Raw genomic sequence first — 12,971 nt, 5'->3', positions numbered from 1 at the left:
AACTCGACTGATTGCCCCTCCTTCCCCAGAACTTCCTTTGCCAGGGCACCGAGATCCAGACCAGCACCAGCTCTTCTTCTGGCGTGGGAAGGCTCAGCATAGGCAGTGACACAGGGGTGGAGCGTGCTGCTGTGCTGGTTGCAGTTATGGTGGCAGAGGTTGTGGCTGCTGTATCTGGACATGAGAGAGTCTCAGGCACAGGCAGTGGCTCTGGTGGCACTGCTGCTCCCCTCTCTTTACTGCTTGTAGCAGCCTCATCCCTTGTAGGAAAGAGGCTGCGTCTGAGTTTGATGGGGGGAGAAACTGAAGCTCTCCCGCTTGCAACCCCCCTTGCTCCCCTTCGTGCAGGCTGGCCAGTGTGGCTACCTGCCTTTCCACCCCGCTTCATAATGTGTTCCTTCGTATGTAAACTGGAACCTCTAAGCGTGCTGTGCGCCGCGGATTAAATTTCTGGATATTATGTAAATGTGTTTGTATGTGTTGATAATATATTGAGAAGCGTTGGTGTGGTGGAAAGAATGAATGATGTATAAAAAATATATATAAACTAAATTCCTATATATAGTATAGATCCTAGGCTACTACTAACCCTATCCAATATAAGCACAAACTAATATGAAAAGCAGCTATAAAATAAAAGCACCAAGTTCTCAGAAATCCCTGTTGCTAGCATTGCAAGCAGGGAATCTGTTGAAGATCAGGGCTTCCAGCCGTCGTGGTCTGATGCAGAGGTGCTGGAGAACACCAGCAGCTCAGAAATGGACCCCAAGGCAGAAAGCAGGGAGCTGAAAAACTGCTGCCTTTTATGCATTTTCTCTGCCCCTCCCCCAGAGCACTGGGATTGGAAGGGACCTCAGAGGATGCTGACAGGTCACTGGCCAGCCACATGTCAGTCATGAAAGTACTCCTTCCTCCTCTCCCCCTTCCTCCCCTTACTTTCCTTTTTTTTTCCCCCCCTCACAGGGAATCCAGTATAGCCCTTGTCGAATATTTGACCCTTGTCGAATATTCGACCCACACTGTTAATATTCAGCTCTCGCTGTTAATATTCAACTTCTGGTATCCGATTTGACAGCTATGTAACCAGCTGTATTGAACTTGACTTTCACTTTTCAAGGTTGAATATGTCGAATATTTGTCGAATCGAATATTAAGTCAAAGCTGTGCACAGCCCTATCAGCTCCCAGACTACTGCACCGGTGAGCACAGTTTGGGGAGGAGGTGAGCAGCCCACAGTGGTGAAAGAACAGACTAGGGACTACACGGAAAAGCTGGACGTGTACAAGTCCATGGGGCCAGATGGTATGCACCCGAGGGTGCCGAGGGAGTTGGCTGATGTGATTGCAGAGCTGTTGGCCAGCATCTTTGAAAACTCATGGTGATCGGGAGATGTCCTACATGATTGGAAAAGGGCAAAAATAGTGCCTATATTTAAGAAAGGGAATAAGGAGGATCTAGGGAACTACAGACCTGTCAGCCTCACACTTCAGTCCCTGGAAAAATCATGAGGCAGATCCTCAAAGAATCCATGTCTAAGCACTTGGAGAAGAAGGTGATTAGGAACAGTCGGCATGGATTCACCAAGGGCAAGTCATGCCTGACCAATCTGATTGCTTTCTATTATGAAATGACTGGCTCTGTGGGTGTGGGGAGACCAGTGGATGTGGTGTCCCTTGATTTTAGCAAGACTTTTGATACAGTCTCCCACAACTTTCTCTCAGGCAAGCTAAGGAAGTATGGGCTGGATGAATGAACTGTAAAGTGGATAAAAAACTGGCTGGAGCACATTGGTATCAGAAAGTAGTAATCAATAGCTCAATGTCAAGTTGGCAGCTGGTATCAAGTGGAGTGCCCGGGGGTTGGTCTTGGGGCTAGTTTTGTTCAATGTCTTCATCAATGACCTGAAAGATGGCATAGAGTGCACTGTCAGCAAGTTTGCCAATGACACCGAGCTGTGGGGAGTAGTAGATACTTCAGAGGGTAGGGCTAGGATTCAGAATGACCTAGACAAATCTGAGGATTGGGCCAAAAAGGAATCTCATGAGGTTCAACAAGGATAAGTGAAAAGTCCAGCACTTAGGATGGAACATCCCATCCACCAGTATAGGCTCAGGGATGACTGCTGGGTAGCAGCTCTGCAGAAAAGTACCTGGAGGTTACAGTAGACAATAAGTTGAATATGAGCCAGCAGCATGGCCTTGTTGCCAACGGGGCTAATGGCATACTGGGCTGCATTGGTATGTGTGTTGCTAGTAGGTCAAAGGAAGTGATTATTCCCCTCTATTCAGCAGAGGTGAGGCCACATCTGGAGTATTGTGTTCACTTTTAGGCCCCTGACTACAGAAAGGATGTGAACAAATTTGAGAGAGTCCAGTGGAGGGTGACAAAAATGGTGAGGGGGCTGGGGCACATGATTTATGAGGAAAGAGTGAAGGACCTGGGCTTATTTAGTTTAGAGAAGAGGAGACTGAGAGGGGACTTAATACGAGCCTTCAACTACCTGAAGGTGAGTTCGAAGGAGGATGGAGCTAGACTGTCTTCAGTTGTGGCAAATGACAGAACAAGGAGCAATGGTACTAAGTTGCAGCAAAGGAAGTTTAGGTTAGATATTAGGAAGAATTTTCTCATTAGGAGGGTAGTAAAACACTGGAATAGGTTACTCAGAGAGGTCGTGGAAGCTCCATCCTTGGAGGTTTTCAAAACCTGGCTAGATAAAATTTGGCAGGGATGATCTAGGAAGGGATGGTCCTGCTTTGAGCATGGGGTTGGACTAGATGACCTCCTGAGCTCCCTTCCAGCCCTAACTTTCTATGTTTCTATGGACTTCGGGTTGCTGCTGCCATTGGAATCCTAAGAATGTGGCTGTGGTAAAAGCCTGTTTTTTTCACCCCCAGCCCATTCCCATTGGCCCCCAAGGCAATTGCCCTGTCACCCTGCCCACATTTTGCTACTGTTGCCTTCATTTCCAGTGGTGGGCACATTCAAAACTGCTTTAGTTCTAACGTTGCTGAACAGTTCAACACTGTCCTAGAGCATCCTTAAAGCCAAGTGGAATTGAAAATGCATTATCTCTTGCATATCTCCACAGTGTGGCTGATTCTGGTAAACATTGTCAAAGCAGCAGTCTCAAAGCACCAATACCAGGGGCCCAAGGATTGCAACACTCACCCAGGTTGTGAGCGATTCATGTGTACTTGACCTTCTCTGCCAGATTTGGAACAGGGACTGCCTCCACACATTTCACATAAACATTTCACATTTCAGTAAACACCGGGGTTATGGACAGAAGTTACACATAAACCGGTTTAAGTGATCAGAAACTGTTTTAAACTTGTAACGGGACATAAGTTCAGTGCATATAAACAAGTTTCAAAATGGCTGAAACTGGTTTAAGATAAACCTGGCTGAATGTAGTATTAGATTTAACTGATTTGGGTCAAACCAGTTTATGAAACTTCTGTCCCAGACCTCTTCCTCGTTCAAGTTAAAACATGGTCCCCCAATATCCCAGCATGCTTTGCAGCCCTGGGTTTGGCTGGGCTGTGCAATCTGCTCCAGCAGAGACGGGTTGGGTGGCGGGGAGGTGGGGAAGGAGGGAGGCATGGACTGCTCCCTACAGGCAAACCCTAGCTGGGGTCTGGGGCCAGAGAGGGGAGTTAAAATTTCCCTTCCCCCGAGTGTGGAGCTGTCCTGCCCTGGGGGCCTAAAAACTTATTGCTGGCTGCAACTGTTAACTACAAATCCCAGAGGCATCTGGAAGTGGGAAGAGGAAGTGATGAGCAACCCTGCTGCTATGATTATGGACTGCAAATCCCAGAGACCCCAGGGGCAGCAGGAAGATGAGGCAAATACACATCCCATGCTGGCTACATGCCAGAGAACCATGTCAGAAGACCAGCTTCTGGCCTGAGCCACTGCAAGTCTGTGGCAGCACTTCCTGAATCAAAAGTAAATGTCTATTCAATTCTTTCTCAGTTTAATCTCTGCAGTTTAGATGAACCTTCAAAGACTGAATCGATTCAGCCTCAGGCTTTTTGATGGTCTGTACTTAGATCAGGCCATCAGGTGCTTCTCAGGACCTCCTGTTGATGCTTTTCCACTTTGTATTACATGCTATTTTATTTTAAGAATATACAATTTTAATGTATTAATAAGTCCAAGTGGACTGACTCTAAGGCTTGCTGGTTAAGATACTCATTTAGGATGTGGGACACCCCAGGTTCAAGTTCCTACTCCAGTTAGTACTAGCCAATTAATCCAACCCATACAGCCTGGATCTGGCCTGTTGACGTGAAGGATTTTGATTGTGCCTGTGTCCAGGTTGGGGCCAGGCAGCTGAAAGCTACACCTGCACCACCACTACTTCCCTCAGGTCCCTACTCCCTGGCTGCAGCATGGGTGCAGCTTCTAGCCAATGGGGAGCTGGCAGCTGCGTGTCCTAGTACACCTCCTTGCTGGCTATTCCCAGTGCAGCTACCCTAGCTGGCTGGAAGCTGCATTCAAGTTCCATCCAGGAAGCAGAAGGCTGGTAGAAGCAGCAGTGGTGTATAAACTGCTTTCAGCTACCTGGAGACACAGGCAATGTCTCTTCTCATTGCTGCCATGCCATCAAAGCCACCTGGCCCACATCAAACCAAAGTCAAATTATTCTGGCCTGTGGCTTGTCAAAAGTTGCTGGCTGCTGGATTAGAGAAATGATATGGCACATGACCATGCTAAAAAGGGAAGGTCTTTGGCAAGATTTTTTTGAGATGGGTGCTTACCTTTGCTGCTATTTAAAAAAAAGTGCTAGGAAATGTTTGTCTGCTTACTAAAGAGTAAGGGTTTAGGAGGGCATTGCACAAAATGTTCAAAATCACTGTGAAGAGAAATTGGTACTATCAGTCATGTTTATTTTAACACCAGGCAATGTGCACAAAGATTTACTATGCAGTCAGCAGAATGATCAAAATACTTGCTGTTTTGTATTTTCCAGCCAATTCCCTAACAAACAGTCATGATAACGATAGCTTGGCCAATGCTGCACTGCAGTACATTATGTTTGCACATTTATTCCTCTTGCACAACCCACCAAGTTGCAGGAGTAGGGTTCAGGATGTAACTGGTGTCTTTCCATGCACAGTAGGACCCCTTCTACCTCGGTAAATCACATGGTAGAAACGTGCTTCCACTAGCAGGGGGGTACACGAAGGCCCAGACTCTATTCTGCCTATTAAGACTTAGTGCAGGAGTCGGAAATATTTTTGGGCAGAGTGCCAAAAACACCTCCAACCTCAACTTGTAAGGAGTTGGCATGGCCTAGGCAGACAGTGTGGGAGCCACAAGGGGCTCAATCCTTGTGGCAGTGTAGTGCCCCCCACCCTGCCCCATCCTATATGCCCCAAAGGACAAGTGCCAAACGAAATGCCTCTGCATGCCATGCTCTGGCACTTGTACTGGGGGGTGCCGCCTTCTGAGTTACTTGCTTCTTGACCAAAAAATACCAAAATAAAATAAAAAACAAAATAGATCTGACCAAAGTAAAGCAATCTGTTCCGCTCAGGGAGGTGCACAGTTCTCCCATTCTCTCAGTGGACAGAGGCCATGTCCTGTGTACATAAAAAGGTATTTTCTGTAAACACTAGTATAGAGTTACCTACAAGCAACCAACAGAAAAGCATGCAGTGGTGAGTATCTTCACATTACACACTTGTTTCATCTTGGGAATCTTGTGATGACGAGAAAGAGGATCCACCCAGCTTTTGCCAAGTAGCTTAGTATGTAGGACACTTGCTGAAAAAATGGGAGATGTAGGCTCTATGCCATCCGCAGCTGGAGGGGGTTTGAACTGGTATCTCCCACAGTTCAAAAAAGGGTTCTAATAACCAGGTATGAGCTAAGCAAGTTTCAGGGCATTCTGTCCCTTGTGTTGAAACCTGGGCAGTGGGTAGAAAGACATGGAAAAGCCATGGAGCCAGAATGACTCCAAGCTGAGACAGTTGACTCTATGACCCCTGCTAGATGTTACATGAATCATGCCATGGGGTTTTTATGCACCATGAAAACACTGTGCCATGTGAATGGCTACACATGCAAAGAGCAGGCTGTCCACAGTGGAGCAAAAAAAGTGGCATGCCAGCTTGCACTGCCATGTCTGGCCAGCTGGAGGAGCTCTACAAGCTCAATGCTGGTCAGCAATACAACTACAGGATAAAATTTCACTAGGAAACATCCCCTACCCTATACCCCCAAGGACCCAGAGCTGGGCAAAGGAGGTGGTTGGAAGGGGTGGGGAGATGCAAACTCTGTACTACAGAAAGCCAAGTAGGCTGGTGATTCCCCTCCCCTAGTGGTGAGAAGGGTGCAGGGAGCCCCCTCCTGAGCCAAGGAGGGCTCCTTCCACTAGACAAAGAATGTAAGGGGTCTCTTCCTCCAGAAAAGAGCAAGACATGCTGGGCAAATATCTCACCCAGGCAGGCACATCATGGATTCTCTTTCCTTGCACTAGGTAAAGTGCAGTATGGTGGAAAAATCCCTCCCCCACACCAAGCAAGAGATGCAGTAAACTAAGGAAATTTCCCTCTGGCACTGATCAAAATGCAGGTTGTGTGTGTGCACGTGTCTGTGTGTGTGAATGGAGGGAATTATTTCCCAAGCATGGAGCCAGGCACACAGAGAATTGCCTTCCCAGTGTGGAGAATAGGCTGGGGGTGGTTTTCTCCTTTTCTCTGCACTTTGCTTATTAGTCCCCTACCACCCTTTCCCCAGCATGAGGAGAAGGATTCTCAGTGCCTTGCTCCCTGCCTGGAGAGGGCTTTCTCCCTCTTTGCCCAGGGTCAGTGAAGAGAGTGAGTGGGGAAGGTAACCACCCACAACCTGGGAGGGGTGTGTTTGGTAGCTAAGGTCTGCATTCACAGCTCAGGTTACTGTTCCAGGTAGGTGGCCAGTGAGGTTGCGGCAGGGAGCAGTACACTTTGGGGTGCTGGAGAAAAGACCTACCACTCAGTATGTGACATGCCACATGTTTAAATTAACGTTTGATAGAAACAAGCTACAAAAACGTTCTACGTTGCTCAAGCATTTGTAGCTGGTTGGCCATTGTTGTAGTTGTATAGCTATTTTTGTCAGGTAATCATTACTTTGCAAGTGTAGCCTGTCTAAATTTATCACACAATTAACTGTTTCTTGCTCCCAGTGCTCTTTGTTTTTTTGTGTTACCTTGTATCCAGTTTACCTTCAACAAACTTTCTGGCTAGTATCTACAAACACTGATCAATTTTGCTATGCAATGCCTGCATCACATTCACAAACTGAGGAGAAATGGTGCGTGAGTTATTCCCACCCAGCGCATGTTATCTATTCTGTGACAGTTCAGTGTAAACTATTCAGCCAATATAACCTATCTTCTGATGCAACAAATTGAAAAAGAAACTTGAAGTGCTTTAGGGATGATAAAGTCACATTTTCCTACTTAGGCCTAGTCTACTTTAGTGAGGCTCTGCCAATGAGTGATGCCAGCATAGCTGTACTGGCAGTGCCTCCTACTGTTGACACAGCACATGCTGACAGAATGAGATTTTCGGCTACCACAGATACCTTATCTCCCTGATTCTTGCATTGGATTAGTCCCCCAGCCTAATATATATTGACCTGAAAGTGTGTCTAAATTACAGCAACCTCAAACTCTCCCATGGGAAGCATCACTGCCCATAATCCTTGTAATGGTACATGCACATCACCAGCCTTAGCCCTCATACTTTCCTTTTCCCATAACTCTTGTCTACACTCCAGAGCCCCTGCTGCTAAAGCCATACTGGCATGATTGTGCGAGCATGACACCAGAACCTGCACATGTCACAATAGAGTCCAACATTTTTCAGCAAACATAACTGTACCATCTTTCCAAACAACATAAGCAATGTCAACAAGAGCATTCTTCCACTGGCATAGCTATGTCTACACTAAGGGCTTTATGATATGTCAGCTAGGAAGTCTGATTTTTTCCCCCCACAAACTCCTGACCAACACATCTATGGCTGGTAAAACTCTACAGTGTAGATTTAACATAAGGAGCTATTGGAAAGCAGCCTTACAGCTGTCTTCTGCATTGCCAGTGTTTGGCAAATTCCTCTGGAGCATAAAGGAGGTGGAACAAGAGGGAAGAATATTATCAAGGTATCTTCATTAGGAACATGAACATCACAAGAGAATAACAAAAATCTGTCATTCCCTCCATAAGGTAGGTACCCTGTTTGAATAAAAGCTGCAATTTAAAAATACATGTACACATTTTTTGTAATCAGAATTGCCCTTCCTTTTACACCAGTTGTAAAAATTTCTGTCACCTAAACCTCAGGAACACATATCTAGAAGTTCAAACCCCAGTACTGCATGCAGCATTATCATATAATCCCTTTCACAAATCAATCAAGCTGCATTCTAGTTTTTCAACACCTATTTCCAAGACCATGTTTGTTCCATCAAGCTTGGTCATAATGTCTGTCACTATATTTTTCTTTTCAGCATTAGCTGTGCAATGAAATTTCTTACAGCCTACAGAGGCTTGTTGTTCTGAATAGCCTTAAACAACCTTTCTCTTTGCTCCAACCAACATTGAAGAGGGATCCAAGACTCCCAGGTATGCTGCTGATTCAGATAACCCCCTCCTAGGGATTTTTATCTTGTGAAAATATTTAGGAAATTTGAATTAAAATGCTCCAGTTATCTCACTGTCTCTTGGTTCTCTATTCTTCATCATTACCACTACATTAAATTTTCTTCTTTTCTCAATTCTGACTACTTTCTTGATTCTAAGAAACTAAAAAATAGAATGCTTTTATCTTCCATCCAATTGTTTTCATACTTGGATTTGCCATCTTGACCTTGCTGGATATTTTAAGTAACCCATCAGAAATAACATTTGGCTTTAATAGCTACTCATCTAGGTTTGTAAACAACAGTGAATGTGCTTAGCCTACCCATTCCATCTGACTAATTCTGATTATTAAGACTGAGATTTTAAGAACAGAGTAGGGGAATTAGGTGCTTAAATCTCACTGATATGTTGTGGGAGGTAGGTCTCAGGTAGACACTGCAAGGTAAACTTATCAAGCCTTGCAGCACTGCCCAGAAGCATACCCCACTCCTGAACAGGCTGATTCCTAAACCAAAAGCACCATAGCTATGCCCACATGGAACCACAGAGAGACTAATAATCTTGGGGTAGGCTAACTGGCCCTGCCACTGAGCAGTGGTTGCCAGCCTACCTGACAGATTGCATGGAGATGTCTATAATTGCTTCCCATTTAGAAGGCAGCCCCCCTAGAAGACTGCACTGTCATGGACAATAAGTTTCTCATATAGTCATGGCCTAGCTTTGCTTGACTAAGGATCAACCTGTGAACTTTTGGGCTTCATCATGTTGCACAGGACCCTTGGATACAGGGTGTTTTCACAGTTTAGCATATTGTACTGCTGATGTACACTGCCTGAAAAATCTGTAGAAATGGCCCTGTGGGATTACCTTCTCCATGGCAAGGTTCACATCATCTTATTTAACAACAGGCAACTAACACACGTTTTTTAGTGTGGTAACGCCCCAACTGCCTGTTGGTTGTGGCTGCTTTTTACTGCCCTGGTGGCAGAAAAGAGTCCCACAGATGGTAGACACAACCACAGGAAGAAAACTCAGGTCAGGAAATTCATGGGTGGCCCTGAGCCACTATGGCATTCTGAAAGCCATTTCAACTCCTAGCCCACTGGTTCAGGAAGTATGACCAGAATGCCCTTCATCTAGTAATCTCTTGTTATGAAAACTGTTCTCAGAGGCCACTGACAATCAGTGTAGATCAGGGTTATTTGTAAGCCAGATTCAGATCCATCTCCATCAGTTGGGTCAGCAAGGACAGGATTAACTCCCAGAGCTGTTGTTCTGGCTCTGGGAGTCCCGGGATTTAATGACATTGTCACTTGACCCATTGTCATCAAAATGAATCTCTAGTGGGACTCCATATGCAGGAATTCAGCAGCAAAGTGAGTGACGACAGTGTTAACCCCCACAGCTCCTTGAGCTGCTATGTTGACCTGTTGCTTACCCTGCCACCAAATTCCTGGCCCTTGAGAAGCACTGTGGGAGGGATGACATGGTCTGTTGGCCAGATCCAGCCCAGGGATAGTATGTTTGATATCACTGCTGTAGATTATAAGGAGCTGCAGATTTCTTTAAATGAGGTTATGGACTGGACTGGACTAGTGCAAGGTGTCCGCAGGATTTAGGAAGGACACTATAGCTCTTAATCATCTTTCCATGTGCCTCTCTCTAGACTTACACCAAGCACTCTTTGGTCTTGTTCACAGAGTCTTGACCATTAAATAATATTAGAATGTCAAAACAGCAGCATTAATTACTCCTGCACCAGAAATGATCAGCTCTAAAAGGAAGACCACCACCAGTGACTTTCTTTTGCTTCTTGTTTCTACAAAAATGCAAGTCAAACCACATAAACTATGAAAAATGAATGTGCATCCCTGATACTTCCAATTTTTTCCCCTATGCTCAGAATGCAGAACTATTCAGGGCCTTGCTATCAAAAGAGGTCAGACTGAATGGTTCTGAAATGCCTTGCCAATTGGCTTAGGCTGTTTTTAGCATTGTTTAAATGGTCTATAAAACCATTACCTTTTGGTACATTGGAAGCTGTCAAAGGGCTGAGTGAGGAAATTGCCTAGGTGAGTCAGATTCTTGTCATGGAGAACCAGATAACCGTATGGCAGCCCACTCACAGGATGTGTAGACACTTGGGTTTGTAATCACTGTAAATTTAAGAGCTTAACTGAATCAGCTATATTGACTATAGCTCACGCAAAGCAGTATATTTATAGAGTTCACTAGACAAAGGGAATCACTAAGCCAAATGCTCTACCTGGATTTCATAAGATTTTATGACCACTAATATGATCAATTCTTTATTTTAAAGTACAATAAGAATGGTCAGATTTTATGTCATAGGGGACACAGTTCACTTGCAAGGAAGTGCATGGTATTACACAATTAGCTAGAGGCATTCTGTTTTTTGGGGGGGGGTTAACTTGCCACTGATGCAACAAGTGTAGAGACAACCAGTGTGAAGAATAGCAGAGTTAACAGACCAATGATCTAATTTGTTATGGAGAATTCAATATTCATTTGCTATCGATCAAAAAAAGAAGAAAATAGGAAAAAAAGAAAAAAGCTTATCTCATTTTTATGAAGACCCATAAAGTCAATAAAACTGTCACTGATTCATGATATAAATGGCATGCAGGCTTAGAACATTTAGCAATTTAAACCAGACCTCTCATTGATAATGTTTCTCAGCATTATCCAATTTCTGAGACAGTCACATTTCTTGCAACTCCTATAACTTTTTCTCATACCATTTATTTTGTCTTGAGACTATACTTTTACCAGCATGAGGTAGGGGGGACTTTTGCATCTACTAAACAGTCCCCCATGTGGCAGTGAGAGTAAAGTATGTAGAAAAACCTTTGGCAAGCATAAAACCCATTATTACAGAAAAGATGCAACAAAAGAAGACTCTTCACCCTGAGTAAGAAATGGATTTCTACTCTGTACAGAGAAACTCTTAAACCCAGTTATAAAAGCATGAATAAATTCCATTCCCTTACCCAATCCTACAGAGCTACCACCTTTTCTGTAACCGTCTCTTGTTTCACCATTCATTATGTTCCGTGGGGTCAGCTATTTTTAGGTCTCCTTAATCCATTTTTTCCCCCCAACCCAGACTGATAACTGTTTCCTGGAACATGAGTTGACACAATTCCAAATATTATTTTAGTGCTGCTGGAATCAAGGTAAGACATTTTTAGCTATTTTTACTTATTTATCTTTTGAACAATTTTTATGGGTTTCATTTTATCTCATTTAATGTTTTCCAGTTTCTCTGTCAATTTTCTTCCAACCAGCAAAGCATAATTTAATATTTTCCTTATTTTCTCTAGGGTTTGGAGAACATTGCTTCTCAGCCTACATAGCAGTTTTTCTTGAAGGTGGTGTGTCTTCTACAGTTTCAGTAGAACATGGGCTTAGATAAGGGACTGAGGCTAATGATCACAGTCTACCATGGAACAAATGTCTGTCCACTCTGACCCTTTTTCTACACCACAGCCACAAAGCACTGAACAAAGAAGCCTCCCTTCGCCCCAGCCCCCCAAACAGCAAAAAGCAAAAAAACCTCCCAGTGGCCCTTGCTGGGGGAAAATTCCTCCTCATTTGGTGATTTGGTTAACCTTGAGTACGTGAGCAGAACAAATCAAACAGGCACCGGAAAGGTTAGTCAGCACTCTTAGGAACGTCACCCAATTCGAGCCAATCCCTCACCTTCTGCAGTAGCCAATGTGTACTGTTTCAGCAGAAGATGTGCATGTATGTGCACTTCTACAAGGAACAAGGAAGCAAGTACACCAACAGCACAGTACATTATGGTGAACCTTAGAGATATATACTGTGCTAAGATAAAAAAAAATTACATGGAATATACAACTAACTACAGGCTGTTTCAGATGCTGCTAGATGTATGCTTGCTGCTCAAGGTACTAAACCCAAGAATAAGTCACTAAAACTAGAAACACACATTCATATACAACTAGTTCAAAGGAGAAGGGAATCAAACCTAACAAGTTTTTTCCAGGCAGGGCAATATAGGAGCTACAAATCTCTCTCATTAACTTTATTGAGAATACATGTTCCTAATCTATGTAATTCCCCCTTTAGAATACTTCACTGCTTTCAAAGGTGGGAAGTTTACACACAAATATGTATAGGCCTGATTACCAGGTCTATACATATTTGTGTGTAAACTTCCCACCTGCTATTCCACCCTGCATAAAATGAGTGTTTGACTATATTTTCTATTTGTTCTCTCCATCCCCAACAATCCACTTTGGGGAAAATCTTCCAGTCATATAACTCCTGTTAATATCTGCCCACCAAA

The 12,971-nt window shown here is 44.2% G+C and overlaps 1 long non-coding RNA gene across 1 annotated transcript in view; it reads right to left on the bottom strand.

Annotated features, from left to right (window-relative positions):
- The window catches only part of LOC109323208, a 17,940-nt gene extending 7,271 nt beyond the window's left edge, over positions 1–10,669 (bottom strand). The window contains exons 1-2 of the long non-coding RNA XR_002104591.1: positions 10,658–10,669; positions 1,099–1,102 (exon numbers count right to left, since the gene is read on the bottom strand). This is a non-coding gene — a long non-coding RNA (uncharacterized LOC109323208). The remainder of the gene's footprint in view (positions 1–1,098; positions 1,103–10,657) is intronic.
- Positions 10,670–12,971: the final 2,302 nt, after the last annotated feature.

The sequence above is a fragment of the Crocodylus porosus genome, unplaced genomic scaffold (genome assembly GCF_001723895.1).
Source record: "Crocodylus porosus isolate Cpor-Errol unplaced genomic scaffold, CroPor_comp1, whole genome shotgun sequence".
NCBI lineage: Eukaryota > Metazoa > Chordata > Crocodylia > Crocodylidae > Crocodylus > Crocodylus porosus.
Note: the sequence above shows the minus strand (reverse complement) of the source record. Positions and strands in the feature narration are given on the sequence as shown.